At 34.9% G+C, this 15,729-nt stretch overlaps 1 protein-coding gene across 1 annotated transcript in view; it reads right to left on the reverse strand.

Annotated features, from left to right (window-relative positions):
- The window catches only part of LOC115440447 (protein O-mannosyl-transferase TMTC2), a 127,997-nt gene that overhangs the window by 48,307 nt on the left and 63,961 nt on the right, over positions 1 to 15,729 (reverse strand). The gene's annotated exons all lie outside the window — the stretch shown is intronic.

The following is a 15,729-nucleotide window of genomic DNA, read 5'->3' on the forward strand; positions in this document are numbered from 1 at the left end:
CTTCTACCCACATGTGAGAACATACATACAATACATACAATATACTATATAATAATAAGAAGAGAAACATTTCTTATAATAGCTATTGGAATCATAAGTAACTTGGAGTGCCATTTACGAGAGAAAAAATAGAATTTATCTTAACCAATGCGTTGGAAACAGTCAAGGAAAATGTAGATTGGTGCATCTTTGTTGGTATAATAATTTCAGTTGGACACCTATTAGCAATAATATGCGTAGAAATGGTATCGGAAGTCAAGGTTTATTCAGTTATTTAGTCCTATCTGATAATAGACTTACTTGCATCACAACATCATGGACAATATATACCTTAATATTATTTCCATCATGTCTGACTGACCTTTGACCTTCGAGCATACTAACCCCATATATAGGCAGAATAATATTTTTATTAAATATCTATTTGCGAGATCATACTACTGTAATGTAAAATAGATTTAACATCCAAAGAGAAATAATGAAATATCGCAAAAATGCCACAAAACAGTCAAATTTAAAACAAGAAAAATCTTAAATACCAAGCACAACTAATAGAATTGATTAAACCGTATCACATTCCATTTAAACATGCATAATTATTTAAAGCTAAAGTGCTAAAATTGTGATATTTTTATTGCTACTCCGCTACCGTAATAATTTTAATCCTCACGGTGAAAGCACTTCGATAAAATTGATTTATACGTAGGAGATTTGCGGCGATACTTAAGGTTATTAAATTACTACTGGCAGTATAACGTCGACCCTCTTTCACACACCACATGATTAATATGAAAATACGATCAGTTTACGTATTTTAATCTACTTAAAGTGGTGTTATTATGAAAGTTTTCACGGTTATTTAGCCGCGGAGGGTTTGGCCCCACACCAGGCGAGTGCGCCGCCGGCTTGTTAGTTGCGGGAAGCGCCGGGAAAAGATTTATGAAGGTTACGGCGTCCCCAGCCCGACCTGGCCCTAGGGATACCCCTGCGCACAACTAACGACGCCGTTTCGGATTTCCAGCACAATTTACACGGGGAGAGACCGCGTGGGGGCGAATCGGAAATCTCAGAGAAACTTAGATGAACTACATATTAATCAGTCAGAATTAGGGTAAGAGACTGAATAATATAACGAACCTTTTTCGCACCTCCGTACCGGCCCACGTTAACAAATGTACAACCGTAACCAAACATTGTGGAACATTTTAAAACAGATATCTTGATTCACGTAGCATGTTAACCTACATTACATGTTACTCGAAGTATTGAATCCTATAAAGTCGCTAAAGTCAGAAGTTAAATTTACAGGAAGATAAAATACTATAAAACAAAGTCGAGTTAAGCTGACTCGACGATAAGATAAATCATGACCGTCGATTTAGATACAGTATCTAAGCGATTCACAGAATATTTATAGAAGCGAATTCAATTCACATGTTTTCCTTTTATTTATCAAGCGAGTATTTCGTCAACGAAAAGCTGAAGTCAACGCAAATAATAAAATTAACGAGCAAGTTTGGCCTGGACGTCGGAGCAGCGCTTATCTGGAAAATTTACTGGCTGGCTGACATTACCATCGACGCCTCGCAAATGCCGACTCATTTGCCAGTCCGTTTGAAAAACCCTCAACATTAACTAGCTACGAATCTTCTTTCACCGACTTCACGTTTTTTGGCGGCACAAATTGAAGATTATGTAGCTTGACCTAAATAGTTATCAAAATGTACACTAAATTTAAAACTTTCGGCTAATTAATATAGTAACTGTAGACGGAAATGTATTTTTAATTACACAATATATAGAATACCATCAACGCCAAATATCCAAGTCGCCAGTATATAGACTACAATTACAAATATAAGTAATAATACACAACAATTGAGTTTTTTTATAAATATAAAACAAAATATTTATAATTCCCATAAAACACTTTTTTTACATATTCTGGCAACCTTTAAAAAACACAGAAATGAGGACCCGCTCAGAAGAGTTATTAATTTGGTATAAGCTTTTAGAAAGGAAATATAATATTTTGCCAAAATAAAATGTTACCACAGGTACATTTTGCCTATAAAGTCTCCGTGTAGACGGTGCCGAGGGCTCCATTAACTTTAATGCCCTCATAACTACATGACGAAATTTCTACAACAGGAAAAAGCTCTTTCATTTCGACCACGGAGTCTATGCTCGTGACAGCATTTATAGTACACTAATGTAATAAAATGTGTATTCTGTCATTAGAAGCGAGTTTTCATTAGATAAAGTTGATATTTTCATTTTTATAAGTGAATTGGTATGTAGTTACATGAAATGATAGTTTTTGTTCAGTAATGGATGTTTTACCCTAATCTTTGGGTACGAACTCGGGGTGATTAAAAAAAAAAAGGTATGAAGGGCATTATCTATCTATCTATCTATATCTATTCTATACTTATAATAAATCTGTAGAGAGGTCAATTCTGTACATGAAATATATTTCCAAAATAACTATCAGGGGGTGATTAGGGATCGATACTGATGCCAAAAATGCAATAGGGGACCGGCCTGTGTTTGATTTTGTACATTATTTTATATGTAATGGTTAATAATACGAAAAAGAAACCCTCCTGCGAAAACTGCACTGAAATTGGTTAAAAAATGAGCCAGTAATGCATATTTCAAATATTACTATGTGCCGAAGTGGGCGCGAAGTGGGATTTCGCTTCACCCCTTTCTTTCGCACGCGTCGTAATGCCCGATGACGTCACACGTGGTTATTGCGCCTCTTTTCTGTTTCTTGTTACTTACCCCTTCTACCGAAATTTAAAGACTTATAACTTATTGATTTTTTACCGGATTTAAATAATTCTTTCTGTGTTATAATTTATATAACGTAAATATTTGATAATAATAAAGAACAAAAATGAGTCCGGTCCCCTATTGGTAAAATTTTTGTCTGTCTGTCTGTCTTTCTGTCTGTCTGTCTGTCTGTCTGTCTGTCTGTCTGTCTGTCTGTCTGTATAACCGTTATAGAAACAAAAACTACTCGACGGATTTTAACGAAACTTGGTACAATTATTTGTCACACTCCTGTGCTGGTTATAGTATACTTTTCATCACGCTACAATTAATAGGAGCAGAGCAGTGAAGGGAAATGTTGGGAAAACGGGAGAAGTTATTCCATTTTTTAAGCTTCCGTCGCGTGTGCAACCTTAATGGTTAAAGCTACACAGAAATCATGTATGACGGAAATGTTCTCCTTAAAATTATGTAAAAAAATATCCCACGACAGCGTATGTCTATCTTTTATGGTTGACTCACAATAACACGTGTAACTCCCGATAGCTTAGCAGTTCGAAGCTTTCTCATTATATTTGTCTACTCTTACGTTTATAACACTCTCAGTCATCCCTAATTAAAAATGTTAACATTATTAAATATTCCATAAAAAAGAATCATAAAAATCGGTATAGAAACACCAAAGCTATACATGAAATACGCTAATAATAAGCCATCATGCGTGAATACTGAATCATGCTATAAGGATTATTTTTGTTTCACAGTTCAACTATTGTGACATCGTGTATGGACCCAGACTTCAAAGCATTACTAAAAAGGCAATACAACGTGTTCAAAATGCTTGTGCACGATATTGCTTTAATATACCAACAAGGACTCATGTAACACCGTTTCTTAATGAAAAAAATATTTTAAAAATGGAAGCTCGTCGTAAATTACATTTAACTTGTTTTGTTCATAAAATTGTACAAAGCAGAGATCCCAAATACTTGTTTAACAAGCTAGGATGGTTGCAAGATATCCACGAGAGGAATACACGGAGTAGAGAAGCAAACGATATGGTGATTCCACGACACAAGACAGCAGGCTATAAAGGTAGTTTCAAGTATGCGGCTTCTAAGATCTGGAACGACCTTCCTCCACCTCTTCGCAAAAGGATGTCTCTGCATACTCTGAAAGAACATCTTCGGAGGGAATTTTTAAAGATTCAAAAACTACCTTGCCCAATGTAGTGACTCAACGGGTTATATGATTCTTTATTAATCGAAAAAAACTGTTTCAATGTCATGTAAATACGTGTTCTGTATGTGATTATCTGTTGTACCCATAATTATTAATGTTGCACTATTCCCAATATATGTATAATCTCATTGTATGCTGTAGCTGACCGTACACTCAAAAAGATTTGTTGTGCTATAATAACAGTGGGGTTCAGCTGAAAATCAGTGCTGTTTTGCAGCGTATACTGAGCTGGTATCCCTTCTACCACACATAGTGCAAGCAATCAGTTTTTGTGCCTGGTATTGTTAACTGTGTGTGTGTGTGTTTGTTTTTTTTTTTCTTTTATACTTTTTGTTGTATTTATGTGTGTGTAGAGAAATAAATGGTTTAAATGGTTTAAATGGTTTAAATGGTTTGTATATATAAGGTCGCGAACGCACAGGCAGGCGGCTTGCTTGGCACTTAGAGGCTAGCGAATCACCTAGCGAGTAGCTTCGTAAAACGAACATTCTCGAACGATCGCGACCGGCTCCATTTTTGAAGTCCGAAATCCACGCGGGCGAAACTGCGAGCGGAAGCTAGTAGAATAATATAATTGAATGGTAATAGGGATAAAGCGGGCCAACATAAAATGAAACTTCTAAATAATATAACCCTTATATTGGAAATGCCATTGTTGGAGTTTATTTGATTTTGTTTGGAAATATTTAGATATGTTTATTTGTGTATAGTTTCTAATTGTATAATATTATGGCGGCAAAAATGATTTGTAAATATTTCGCTCATTGATTTGTCTTGCGAAGTCTACCTGGAAAAATGATTGGGGATAAATGCAAAAGATTACGTGTTTATAAATGATCGTCTCGGTGGCGTAGTTGTATTGCACGTCCGGTACAATAGCGCTCTGAGGTCCTGGGTTCGAATCCCGGGTCGGGCAAAGTGTTATTTGGGTTTTTCTGCTCAGTATCAGCCCGGAGTCTGGAATTTGTGCCCGATATGGCGATAGGCTCGCCCCCTATCACATCATGGGACGGAACATACTTGGCGAAAAGTGGGTGCCCTAGTTGCGCCTCTGCATACCCCTTCGGGGATAAAATGCGTGATGTTATGTATGTTATGTAAATGATCGTCACTACCATAACTATCGGTAATGTACTAACCTACATACACCACGTTTACTATACGTAAACACATTAAAGCGTATGTACATCGATCCTCCACGTCTGCTGCTGTCTCAAAGCATTTCAGAGGTCTGGGAAAGCTGCATCGTGTCGTAATCGCGGTTCGAGCCCAACCAATTTGCTCGCTGCACTAACATACGTCACAGTCTTAGAAACTCCTTTTACTATTTCCTATCCTTAGCCTTTCTATATTTTTCTACAATTCCTATTTGATATAAAATTGTGGAAGTAATGTTGGCTGCATTTCTGTAATCATACTGGTATGCACTGTAATAAGACCTTTTGAATTTATCTATATATTTTTGATTATGTGACGGCCTCAGTGGCGTAGTTATATGTAGTGCACGGTACGACACCGCTCTGAGACCCTGGGTTTGAGTTCCAGATCATAGTTAATCAAGTTATGGCGATAGGCGCTCTAACTCATGATGGGAAAGAACATACAGGCAAAATGTGGGTGACCTGGTTGCACCTCTGCCTCTCCTTTCGGGACAAAACGGTGATATGTGTGCTGTGCTTTAAAATTAGTGTTTTGTGGAATGAGCAACACATATAAGATATAAGGACAGAAGCTAGCATCGAACTCCCGCACAAACATAGTATTAAGTACTGCATAGAATTAAAACTATTTTACGTATTCTATTGCGGTTTCTTTCGTGGTCCGCCCCATGACCACGTAGGCTGCCAACTTTGAAACGTTGGGAGAAAATTTTAATATAACAAATCGCGATTAAATCCGAAAAATAGTTTTACTTCACTGTCTAACACTCGCGTAAACATAAGAAATCATTATGTACTACATTACCAAGATTTTATGACGTACTTTGAGACTTTGCTAACATGCCTACGGATATTTATGTCAGTTTAAATCACGTAGTAATGCCGGCCACACACGCTCAGTGAAATCGTTCGATTGTACGCCGCAATGTACAGAACATATCGCACTGAGAATTTCGAACGGATATGTCACTAAACTGTTCGCGTCAACTTTTCGCATTGTTTATTTATTTATTTATTATAAGTTATCCAAAAAAGATAACACATAAATCAATTACTTAACATAAAAATAAAATATGGTATAAAACAATATGCATCTTACATCTAAGGAGATACAGCATACATTAAGTATTAAAAAAAAAAGAAAGATATAAAATAAACGAAGAACATATCAATTTCAAGTCTGTTCTTTCGTGGAGATTTGTCGGAGAGTGTGGCAGTCTGTGCGAAGGGTCCATATAACCCGATCGCTATCGGCTTCTCTTTATGTAGAATCTCATTATCAATAGAACGATTTACAGACCGTATTTATGTATATTAATACATATATGTTGTGTCGGGTTCTCTTTCGGCAAAACCCACCTTCCGCCACTACTGGTAGTTCTTAAATGCGATATCACTGTGTTAAGTGATTAGTGTAAGCAGTCCATATGATTTTTGTATCTGACAATCATCCATCATGTCCGTCAGTCAAAATGAGATGTCGGACTAAACACTGATGCCCCGTCAATTAAATTTTGTTTAACAAAAATCTTGGCATATTTGTTTAGAGAACGTTTCAAAATGTATAATTTATATGTGCGACGTCAGAAATGAAGGATCAGTCCTTATAAAGGATAAATATAAAGGAAAAAATTATATTTTCAAATTATCCGTGAAATAATTTACTCATACATTGAAGACATAATAAAAACTACTACCACTTACGTATCCCAAAACACCTTTTAAACCAAACATATACTAAAACATAATATAGCACACATTTCATCCAATTCTCAAAATTAGGTAAGTTTAAACAATAAACGCGACTACACAAAAGATTTATTATGAAACCCGAAATGTAATACAACACAAAAAGCCCGCCAGTGTGTACGGGCATGATGGCCGTGTACTCACGGCTGATATGAGCAACACAGTTTCATATAGTATCTCACATTTCATAACTTGAATTGCAATTTCAAAGGTAAATAAGCAAGTTTCCTGCGGCGAACAAATTTCATATCGTCATAAGCAGGTAACTGTTGAAATTCTAGTCACGTAGTCGGAGCAGCAAATAATATTATGAGAGGAACCGTGTCTGCTGGGAGTATAACTTTACCAGTCTTGTGATGTGTATCTGTATTGTTATGTCAGTATTGTGGTACCATCCTCATATTTGATTTCATCGGCACATGTTGAACCTATGACTGCTTAATAACTTCATGGTAATAAGTTTTAGAAATCAATATCTAAAATGTTATCATGTCGATTTTATAAAACCTTAAATATAAAACAAACACAACAATTTGATTTTTTTTATCGCCCAATTCAAACTATTGCAAACATTAACAAAAAATATTTGGTTTTATCGAGTATCTATAACGTTTTAAATTTCAATAACGTTGTATAAAAACAAACAATTAAATACTAGGAGAGAAATTATAACATTATACTAAGTAATAAGAGGTCAGATAAATTCGCACTGCAAGCTAAGATAAATACCGAACAAAAATAGCATTAGAATAAACCAGGGTACACAAGAGAGAGATTTATGTCGAAATAGAATTGCGTATACGTTCAAGAAATTCTATATAATATGCGGAGAAAACGATCTGCACTGGGCTATTGTCCATTAAAACTGCAGAAACTGAAATTCGAGTTGTATTCTAATTCAACACAAAGCTGTTTGTTGCACCACCTACGGCAATCTCGGTGCTAATAATCTTCCAATGTAAGACATTATCAAAATCGATGGTCGTTTTTGATTGCTCTCTAAAAATATTAAATAGTTATTTATTTTTTCGACTCAATTACCATATACACTTACAAAACATTGAATATCTATGGAATTTTAGACCACTCGTGTGGTGTGTTATAAAAATAAACTATTTTTATATCGTTTGGACTTAAGTTTCTTCAATAGACAAAATAATGTATTTTGAAGGATTTATGAGTCGTGCATCAGGCTAAAATGTTCAACTTAGATGCAAACACATTGCGAGCACTTGGAAAATTTCATCTTATCTTTCATAATATCTTTCATGTAAGCAATTTATTATTTAGTTGCCCATAACTTACTAAGTATCGCTTGTTACTTTGCCCTAGTGTAGAGTCTTTTCCAGTAATCCCTAAGATGGTTGTTACGATTGGTAAAGTGATCTTTACCGATCGTAAACACCATCTTTTCTCTGAAGTTGTAGGCAGAGGCGCAACTGGTACACCCACTTTTCACCGTGCGTTTTCCGTCCGATGATTTCCTAGGAGGCGAGTCTATCGCCATAAAGAGCACAAATCCCCGAATGGGCTGATACTGAGTATAAAAACTCATACTTATCACTTTGCCCGATCCGGAGATCGAACCCCAACCACAGTACTGCAGTCGTACCGGAATACATCTACGCCACCGAGACAGCCAGTGCTATCTATATACTTAAAAAAACGATTATGCTTCCGAACATTTTCACAAACATTTGTAATTATAATATTAGTTAGAATTCATGACTGTTAAACTTGTGATCGCATTATGTATTAATAACGAGCAGAAATTATAATTCAACAGTAAAAACTTACATGCGAAAATGCCGACAGTACGTTACCATGCATAATAAAATTACGTTCTCAACAATAACTCACAGCTCGGAACACAATGAGCACAATCTTCACCACTCAAAGTTGGAACAAACGTTTGTAGTTCATGCAAATGTTAGTCCAGATATATAACAATTGTGCTTGTACCTAGTTTGATACAGTACTATGCGTAACAAGGTAACATATTATCCAAACCTCTATCCAATGCACTTGAGACCTGTATGTGACATAAAATATGCCCTTGAACTCACTAAAATTACATCTTCTAAACGTATTGGGATGTCCTAAATTATATGTATGATGACTTTTTATTCCGGAGAAAGTCTTTCACTGGTTCTGTAATGATCAGCTTCGAACAACACATTTATTTATTTTTTGCTGACGAGACAAGCTTATGGTTCGCCTGATAGTAAGCAAATTGACCGGCCATAAACAGTAGAAACACCATCCAACACCGTGAATCACAAAGTATTGTTTGGTATACCATTGCGCTAGCCATCCTGAGACATAAGATGTTGAGCCTCAATACGACCAGTAGTTACACTGGCTATTTTTACTTTATTTCACTACTAGAATCTTTGGTACCGTTAGTAGGTCTCTTAAGTGACCCTTGTCTCAAGAACAAAATAGGAAATTATCGAGAAAACGTTTTTGTTGCGATGCTATAATTGTTAGAACAACAAATTTTTACTAAATACATATATGATTGTTATCTATGTTTTCTTAATGTTATATTCTATTTAACTAATCTCTAAAATACATATAAACCAATTACGATTCATGTTCTTACATATTATAACCCCCTCCCCTTCTGCACCTATCGTCTGTCCGTCTGAAGGCGATCAACTAATCGCAATTGAAGCTTTATATGTATAGTTAATTAATGTTTTGTACGACAGAAAAAAATAAACTTATAATATGCCCCGCTATCTGCGAAACATGGGCAGGTTGCTGGTAATATTATATAATGCAACTTGAATTCCGTAGCTTAAATATTAGCATTTTACTTGTCTGAACCGGACTTAAACCCGTTTACATAACAAAAGTAGTTTTAAAATCTTATTATAATGAAGATATATTTCATAAAAACAACCATGACAATATCTAAGCCGCATACACGGCACAAAATACGGGGCACGGAAATAGCGTATTAGTTACCTACTTGGCATTCTGTTGTGCTGTAGAAAGGCTCGGCGGCCGAGGTGGTCTAAGACAAATAACCATGTAGTTTTCGCCGGTAACCAACGAGCTTTGTGGCTCCGTCCAATGTGTGCCTAAAGATTTGCTCACACGAACCCAGGTGATTAATTATAGTGAGTTCACAAAGTCCATTGAGGAACGGTAGATGTTTGCGTACCGAGCGCTCGCTTTAGTGTATTAATTATTGTCGAAAGTTTCAAGTGAAAGAGTTGAGCCACTGTTATATTAACGTATAGATGAGACAACATATTTTTGTAATCATCTATTTCGGTGGTTTCATATTTCACTATCAAAGTAATGTTACGCGTAAGATATGCAAATTTCTATTTTTAATTTAGTTGTGTGAATATTTTAATTATAAATCAATTTCGTATTCAAAGAGTTTTTAAACCTTTTTTTACATTGTATAACATATATCTGACAGAGAGTAAGTCATAATATTGTATTACATTTAAATAAGCATAAAAGGTTTTTTATATTATAAATATCAATTTCAAATCCATATTATGTATAGATAATGCGTTTTTCAACTAAATGAACTTTTTCCGTGCGATAAAATAGGCCACAACCTCAAATAATGCATTACATTAATAATGTGTGAATACAAACGAACCATACGTAGCAAGAATATGTAACTTCTACTTACTGCTACACATAGTATCTACGTCTAAGCAACGAGGCTTGACAGCCGCTACGTGCGCTACGAGTGCTACGACAATGAGTTCAAGATAAATATTATTGGAAACGGTATGGAGCGAATGAAACTTCAAGACATATAAATAAAGAACGGCCTCGCGTTGGAATGTTTGCGTCTTTTCAACTGAAAATGTTACTTATGCACAGAAAAACTTTTAAACGAGTTCTTTTGTACACGCTATTAAAAGAGTATTTAAAATAACTTTAAACAAATATAGCTACACGATATTGCGTGAAACGGCAACATAAAGTTTATATTTAAAAGTGTGGTTGATAATTAAAAGCATTTCTGGCATTTTATGTGGCTATAAAGGGGACTGTAGTTATTTTTTTGCTTATCACGATTCAATTCGTAGTTGTTAACGTTATGTGTTTATAACTATCGATTATACGCACATTCTTGTTAGGATTTTACTATGTACATAAATATACATAAAATATTTACTGACGATCAAGAGCAGACTTGATGAATTGAAAGCAAATCCCATAATAGGGCAAGTTCGGTTGATACGTAACTAGTACACACGAAACACTCCCTTCCTATTTGTGTAGAGATCAATTCCTAACATCAGTTTGAGACGTGCCGTGACCATTTTGAGACTTGACGATAAGCCCAACGGTAAATAACTGCACTCAAAATATGAGGTGATACATCGTTATTAGCTTGGAAAGTAAATTAAGCTGTGTATTTTTGATGATGCATTTTGTATGTATGATATTAAATCATCATTTTAGACCACTTTATCCATTGAGAACCTAATTCACAGTTTTCGATACTTGTGATGAATTAGTGTTTGCGATACCCTCATAAACTAAGCGTTAAGCATTGACGTATATTCTATAGACACGAACGTCCATATAGACTATTTGTTCTAAACCTGAACTAAAATGGCAACCAAAACTTCACTGTTATAACCTATTTATTCACTTAAACAATAAATAATTTTACTTACTAGATAAATATTTTTTATTCACATCCAGGTTTACACTTAGACTCGAGTTCTTATATTATGAGCGCCACTCCGTAAATAACCACACGTTGTCAATGTTGAAATCATACTAAAGTCACGTGTATGGATTGCAGTACAGTTGAGTCGAACACAATGAGTGTACGGAACGCCAGATCTAGTACATAGAACATACATACATATCAATGGCGTTAAGAATAAAACTAAGTTTAGATATAACGATCGACCTAATAACAGTGTATGCTGTAAATGGCACAAAATATGGTACAACATTATCACGAAGGACATCCGATGCGATTTCCTACAACATTTAAGGTAAAAGGACGTCCATTCTTTTAGCTGGTAGATATTTACTCAGTAGTAGGTATTACGTCCGCTCTGTAAATAAGGGTAAACCGAGTATTTAGCGTGACAGTAAATGTCAACAGACTGTTCGCTTTGTACCGACTCGAAGAGCAAACAAACGTAATCCTCACCGCGCCGAGTAGAGATAGTCCCCGGATAGGGAACGGCACGGCCAGGGGAGCGGGGGCAGAGGGCCAAACCACCCAAGATTGTTCAAAGTCGGTGAATCGATTGAACTTTACTTTCAATTCACCGGATTCAAATCAAACATATTATTGAGACGTACATTACGTGATGCGATTTATACATATTACCGATTCATACCTTTTAAACAAATCAAAGTCATGTGCGTTGTGATCATAATATTCTGATTGGTATATATCCGCGATCGATGCAGATGAAAGCAATTTTATTATTTCAGTTGTAAAAAAGATCACCACTTATAAATAGAGAATTAATATATAATTATATGATGCCTAAAATACTTGATTTTCCAGAAAAAAATCTGTCTAAAGTAAAAAGCATTTAACGACTAAAAACATTAAATTATAATGATAACATGTTTTTTTTCATTTACGATCAAGATAATATTTTTCCGAGGACATATTTTTTTTTAAAATGGCTGTATCAGACCAATGTTTACCACAACCATTTCTAACGTGAAAATGCAAGTCAAATACCGTAAGCGCCTGTCATATGGTAGCCCTAACCCTAGTCGTTACGTACCTACTTGATCTTTTACCTCGCTTCTGCTCTAAAAATCCTAAATATAATTATACACCTGTTCAAAATAAAAGCAAACTTTTTCAAATGATTACCGTGAAAAGTCATTAGCCTATTTTTAATTCGTGTTATTTAGAACTGAAGGAAACGCAAGCAATGTGTTTTCTTAACAGAATATTTGCGCGGTTCTAAGAATAATCCATGAATACAGGTTACCGGTGTGTATATCATAGTGTAGTTATTAAACTTTTAGCAGAAATGTAAACAAACATATAACCATTTTCAGTTACGCCTATATATACATACATATTATATTATTTGGTTATGTTCTCACTTCTCATGTTATTTATAGAAATAGTAATAAGCGTCAATAACATATATAATGTACTAGGTATTGCTAGTATTGTATAGTAATTCCCTCACATGACATCAGAGCCATTTTAAAAATTTGATTACACAATTACATTATTTATCATGTGAGCAGCTTGCTGGAATAAATAGTAAACTACGAGTTAATCCAAAACATAGTCTACCCGTGGATGAACTATTTACAATCAGTTATTTTTGTATTTACTTCTAATGAACATACTTACGCATTTATAATATAGTTAAATAAGATAAGATTCATAGTTACTGGTCTTATTAAGAAGATACGATACTACTCTAAAAACAGTAGGTAAGTTGTTAATATTTCTAACTCGACGCTGCCAATTACACTATACATGCTTACGCTGGCTAGTATTTATTCGCAGTCAAACATCCAGCGCAAATGAAATTATTCAAAGCGAATCAACTAATTTGAACGTCGTAAATGTTTCGGCGGCTGCAAGCGGCCGGCTCGGTCCATTATATTGACCTTGCCAATGTTCGCGATGTGAATACTCCAATTACAGCACAAGTCTATTAGATACCAAGTATCTGTATACATCTACTTTCTCGTCTATGAGAGGTTTAACTTACGATTAATGGTTTAATAAAATAATTATAACGATAGTACAAAGCTAAATAGGGATGTATTTATATGGGTATGTGTTGCTATTAGGAAAAAATTACACAGAATGAACAAATTACATAAAAATTGGTGTATTAATTAATGGTACATTTGCTTAGTAGAGGTAACTTGTTCTTATTGTATGTAGTTATTTTAAATATTATTGAAATAAAGATTTTTTTATAGCTTTGAATGATGAGAAGAGGTTACCGTTCGCCTGATGGTAAGCGATACGACCGCCCATAAATAGTAAAAACACCATCCAACACCTAGAATTACAAAGTACCTATTGTTTGTATTCTACTGCGCCCGCCATCCTGAGACATGAGATGTTAAGTCTTATTATGTCTAGTAGTTACACTGGCTACAATGTCCTTCAAACCGGAACACAACAGTGACTTCACACTGCTGCTTGGCGGCAGAAACAGACATTGCGGTGGTACCTACCCAGGCGGAATCTCACATATGAGAGACCTACCACTTCTACCAAGAAAAAAAAATATGTCCATAAATGAAAACAAACTTTAACCAGCGACTCTTAAAGTCGTTAGATACATAACAATTTCTATTAATATTCAAACATCAAAACGAAAAAAATCACATCAAAGCCATAAATCATACCATTAGATATGAAATTCTTGAGATGAAGGTTATTGTTGTATAATAGGATAATGTCATGGACTACGCTCCAAATATCCTTGCGATGCGAGGGAGGCATCTGTCCTCTCGTGCGGCGTACAATATTACGCAACTTGTACATATACGGCTAATATTATTCTATGTCAATAGACATGTACGCGTATCATATAATATTAAATCACTGAGGGTTTATTTGCAATCATCTTTCATTGCATATGTGCACCTAATGATACAAAAATCAGCCCTTAACATATTATGTAACTATTTTAAAATGACTGTCGTCAAAAATATCGTATATAATTTTATTGAAATTGGCATACATTATGTTTTAATTTATTTTGGAAAATGAACACAAAACGCTGCGAAAAGCAAGCTGTTGGCTTGTTTCCTTCATTGAGACAAATGCAAAATATTTTTGTTTCGTGTTTAAGAAATCTGAAACCAAAAGATCACCAAACTTTGTAATAAAGGTGGAGCGCGAACCCCGCATATGATTTTCATGTGTATTTATATTTTATACTAGTCGGCCTGGCAAACATTGTCCTGCCACAAATCGCATTTTATGTAAATTACCTTTCATGTTTTAGGTCTTGACAACAGCGCCACCTACTAGGCCCAAAATTATCCTATGATTCAAACAAGAACTAGCTAATGTCTCTCATTTTTTTTAGAAATCATAGATTAGTATAAACGAAAAAATATTTTCATAAAAAATATCACAGTTCATTCATTTTAAAAATTATTCTTTGAATCAATCCCCGTCCTGATATTTAAACAAACAAACAACAAAAAAGGAATCATTCAAGCTAGTTGAACCGTTGTCAAGTGATGCCCTCACATGCATATTTCAACTGATATTTATTTACATTAATTACACTGCAGTAGCATAGAAACGCTTACGAATATATAAAAAGTTTATAAATAACTTTTCCTATTAACCGTGTTAATAATTACACGTGTCAACTTTATTAGCCACAGAAGTAATGTGTTCGCCTCTTGACTCTCGACGCAAGAGCCGCGGGGTTGGAATAAATACTTCTGGAATTTTCCAAGCGACCGTATTGCTCTAAGTCTAAAGATATAGTTACACTATAAAAATAAACAATTCAGGTCAAGTCCCGCGATAAAATATTCTGTAGCATATTAAAACAATGTACAATGAAACATAGTTTAGTAGTAATAACCACTTGAACTTTCGTGTGTAACACTCATAAAATTATCACGAAGTTACGGGAAAAGTTGAAAACAAGCTGTTAGTAAATTGATCCTAAAACCGTAGTGGCTTTTTGTAGCCAGCATTTAATATTATATGTATGTAATTAATTGTGCTGTGTATCGAGTTGTAACGGGAAAGTTTAGAAAGTTATTAATAAATATCAATCGTGTATGACTGAGTCTTCAAGCTGACGAGATCAGATGAATG

Source organism: Manduca sexta, chromosome 24 (genome assembly GCF_014839805.1).
Source record: "Manduca sexta isolate Smith_Timp_Sample1 chromosome 24, JHU_Msex_v1.0, whole genome shotgun sequence".
Taxonomy (NCBI): domain Eukaryota; kingdom Metazoa; phylum Arthropoda; class Insecta; order Lepidoptera; family Sphingidae; genus Manduca; species Manduca sexta.